The sequence below is a fragment of the Oryx dammah genome, unplaced genomic scaffold (assembly GCF_014754425.2).
Source record: "Oryx dammah isolate SB20612 unplaced genomic scaffold, SCBI_Odam_1.1 HiC_scaffold_5, whole genome shotgun sequence".
NCBI classification, from domain to species: domain Eukaryota; kingdom Metazoa; phylum Chordata; class Mammalia; order Artiodactyla; family Bovidae; genus Oryx; species Oryx dammah.
In genome coordinates this window covers 99,155,837-99,160,426 of record NW_024070189.1, presented here as the reverse complement: position 1 = coordinate 99,160,426, position 4,590 = coordinate 99,155,837, and positions in this window count along the sequence as shown.

Here is a 4,590-nt window from a genome sequence, read left to right as displayed (position 1 = left end):
GGGAAGATACTGTGAAATGTATGTCTCATTTACTGCTACGTAGCAAGTATGTATCTGCAAACTTTTCCTGGTCTGGCTCTTTCTCATTAATGTGGAAACAAAGTCAATTATGTTCCACTTTAAAAATAAAAGAAATGCCATCATTTCGCTGTGTATCTTGCCAGATCAATATTTTACTGTTCTACTCCCCTTTATTAAAAAGATACTTGGGCTTATACTCTACTATCATTTAAGTATCAAAAATGACAATTGCTTTGCTGAGATCAAGTTTCCTTCTTTGGCATCATAAATAAATACATTAATTTATTAAGCAAGCTAGCAAATAGCCACAGTGATCTTTGGGCTCAGAATTAGGCTGCAATGGCCCTTGGGTGACCTCAGGTCACTTTCTAGGCTCCTATTCTCTTTGATCTTTCCCTGTAGTATCTGCTGAAATCTCAGGCTCACCTTGATGGGAACTCTGAGAAGAAGATCACTGGATGGAAGTCTAAATTCCTCTCTAGATGATTGATGATGGAGACTGAAGCTCTATATCCAGACAAAGCAGCAGGAAGGGGGCAAACCCTGTTCTCCAAGGAAGATTTAAGAGTCTAAACAACTGTGTTCTGTGCAGACTAAGGTTGCACATGCTCAGGGACTGCTGCTCCCTTTATCTGCTCATTAAGAATGTTTCCTTTTTGTTACTCTAAACTCTAAGACCATGATTTCCCTCAGGGACACTGCTCTGACAAAAAGGAAACTTTCCAGCTGATTTCCTGCTCCTAAGAGACTATGTAGATAAGCCAGGTAATTCAGGTCTTGTTACTCCTCCTACAATAACACTCCTGTCTTCAAGAGCTGTAAACCTTCTAGCACTTCATCACAATACTGAATTCGAATTTTCTCAAAAGTCTAATACTGAGGAATTTGCTTTAACTAACACTTTGGATCTTCAAAGCATTGACTTGTGGGGTCAAGTCAGTATCTCAAGACAATTATTATTCTTCTCCTTAGAAAAGAGAGTAACACTGTGTCTTTAATTGAAAAACAAAACAAAACAAAAACTGGGGCTCCAAATTCATTGGCTTCATGATAATATTTAAAAAAAACAGTTAAGAATTTCAAACTTATGCCACAAGTTCACAGATATCATTAGTTCTTTATTATAAAATACTTAGTAGTTACAGGAGGAGGTACACTTAGATTTTATGCACCGTAACCTAGCTTAGCATAACAAAGAGATTCTTTGATCTCTTTTTTTTAAGGAAATTTCAATCTATGAAGTAATACTTTTATAAACTCTGTTTTCCATTGTAGAAATGTATCTTAGAGGGATTTAATATTCTGTCCAGTATAAACCAAGTAACGAGTGGAGTCTTGATTGAAAATTCCATCAGGATGCTTCTAACTCTCAGACTCTGGGGCACTGGTCATCAACCAGAAATGATTTGTCCTCTGGGGATACTGGCAATGTCTGAATTGTTTTTCAGCTGCTCAGTCATGTCTGACTCTCTGCAACCCCATGGACTGCAGCATGTCAGGCTTCCCTGCCCTTCACTATCTCCTGGAACTCGCTTAAACTCATGTCCATTGAATTGATGATGCCACCTAACCATCTCATCATCTGTCATCCCCTTCTCCTCTTGCCCTCAATCTTTCCCAACATCAGGATCTTTTTCAATGAGTCGGTTCTTCACATCAGGTGGCCACATTATTGGAGCTTCAGCCCCAGTCCTTCCAGTGAATATTCAGGGTTGATTTCCTTTAGGGTTGACTGGTTTGATCTCCAGTGGCTCTAAGAAAACTGTAGGAAACAAAATAAATAGAAAAATATTAAACTAATTTATATAAATATAAAATGTTTGTCATTAAGTGACCTTGATATAAGTAATTAATTTATGATTATGTTGCCAAAGTCTTGGGAATAAACGAATGTAACAAGAGCCTTCTAAAAGAGGATATAACAGTATCTAAAAGTTATAACTTTATCTTATATAAAAATATATGGATTTAAAGACACTTTGGAAGCTAATCTTCAATCAAGTGTAAAAGAGAATGCCTTGCAGCTAATGGACAAAGGTGACACAAGTTTCAGAAACAGATCTATTCATAAAACTACAAAAGAAAGAAAGAAGAATAAGCAAGATTTGAAATCTAGTTGTACATATGCATACAGGGTGATGTATTAGAACAAAGCATGCAGAAGAACGTCCACTTTGTATTTTGTTTGAAGTACAGATTCTCAAGTGAATAACAACAAAGTGACAGTCTATTTTTTCTGTAAAAAAAGGGGGAACACATTATGAATGACTAGATAGAATTAACCACACAAAATGTGTACAGTTTTACTTTCTCCCTAGTAAATTTATATGTTATAAATGAACACATGGAAAACAGCTGGCTGGTGAAAAAAAAATCTCCCATTTGTTTGAATAAGTACAAACAAAAAGGGAATAGAAACACTGAGACCTCACTATATGAAAGTAAAGGACTCCTACAGATAATTATGATACAGAGAGTATATGTCTAACAAGCCTGCAGACACATTCAGCTTCATAGGTGAATTGCAAAGTAAAACTTGTTAACACATCTCTTTTCACCTATAATTTTATTTCATGTGAATACACATTCTGAGATGATACCATGAGAGGTAAATCTCATAAATTTCTTTTCAAGAAAATATTTTCAAGCATTCTTTGCTCTGGATTTTTTTCATTAATACAAAAATTCAATTAAGCCCCATTTTATTTTATTTTTTAAAATATAAATTTATTTTAATTGGAGAAGCGTCTTTACTTCATTGTATATCTATCTCCAGCTAATGTCCTAGTCCTCTACTTCAGTTAATTCCAAAGATCCAGGATCAGATGGTAGTTCTACTTTTAATTTTTTCAGGAACATCATACTATTTCACATAGTGGCTGTGACAATTTACATCCTCATCAATAGTGCACAAATGTTCACTTTTCCACACATCTTCAGCAACATTATTTATCTCATCTTTTCCATAATAGAGACTCTAAATGATGTAAGATGATATTTCTTTGTGATTTAGATGTTGACTTCCCTAATGGATAGCCATATTGAACACCTTTTCATGTACTTGTTGGCTGTTTGTATGTCTTTTTTTTTTTTAAATAATAGGATACAGGATGCTTGGGGCTGGTGCACTGGGATGACCCAGAGAGATGATATGGGGAGGGTGATGGGGGGGGGTTCAGGGTTGGGAACTCATGTACATCTGTGGTGGATTCATGTCAATGTATGGCAAAACCAATACAGTATTGTAAAGTAAAAAAATAACATTTAAAAAAATTAAAAAAAGAAATTTCTATTAAGTTCTTTGCTCATTTTCTAATTGGATTATTTGAGTTTTACTATTGAGTTGTAGGAGTTCCTTATATATTTAGAACATATTTAGATATAGGGTTTGAAATATTTTCTTTTTTAAATATAAATTTATTTATTTTAATTGAAGGTTAATTACTTTACAATATTGTATTGGTTTTGCCATACATCAAAATATTTTCTTTCATTCCATCTGTTTCCTCCAACACTTTGGCCACCTGATGAGAAGAGCTGACTCATTAGAAAAGACCCTGATGCTGGGAAAGATTGAAGGCAAGGGGAGAAGGGGATGACGGAGGACGAGATGGTTGGATGGTATCACCAATTCAGTGGGCATGAATTTGAGCAAGCTCTGGGAGATGGTGAAGGACAGGGAAGCCTGGCGTGCTACAGTCCATGGGGTTGCAAAGAGTCAGACACGACTGAGCGACTGAACAACAACAACAATCAGTTGCCTCCTCATTTTGTTGACTATTTTACTGCAAAGAAGATTTTTAGTTTAGTATTTCCCCATTTTAAAATTTTTATTTTTGTTCCTTGTATTTTTGGTGTCACGCCCAAAGAAATCATTGACAATACCAATATCAGGGAGGTGTTCCTTGTAGTTTATTCTAGGAATTTTACAATTTTAGTTTTTATGTTAAATTTCTTAAATCCATTTCAAGTTAAATTTTTATTTGTGCAGGATAGGGATCCATTTTGTGCTCTTTATTATCCAGTTTTACCAGCACATTTTCTGAAGACACTGTTCTTTCTTAATTGAATTTTCTGGGCTCTGTTAAATAATAGTAGATGGTATATAAAAGGGTTTATTTTCAGGCTCTCAATTATATTCAGTTATGGCCATTTTTATGCTAGTAGTATACAGGTTTAATTACTATGGTTTTATAATGAAATTCAAAGTCAGGAAGTATGGTGCCTCCAACTTTCTTCTTTTTCAAGATTGTTTTGGCTATTTGGGATCTTTTATGATCCCATAAAAGTTTTAGGATTTTAAAATATATTTCTTCAGATAATGCCATTAGAATATTGTTAGTGATTTCATAGAAACTGTAGATGGATTTGAGAAGTAAGGACAGTCTAAAAATACTAAATCTTTGGATCCACAAATAAAGAAAATCTTTCAATTTATTTGTATCTTGGTTCAATTTCTTTCAGCAGTATCTCATAGATTTGTGTGTCTTTCACTTCCTTGGTTAAATTTACTCTTAGGCATTTGTTATTTTGATGCTATTATAATATTGTTTTAATTTCTTTTTTGAT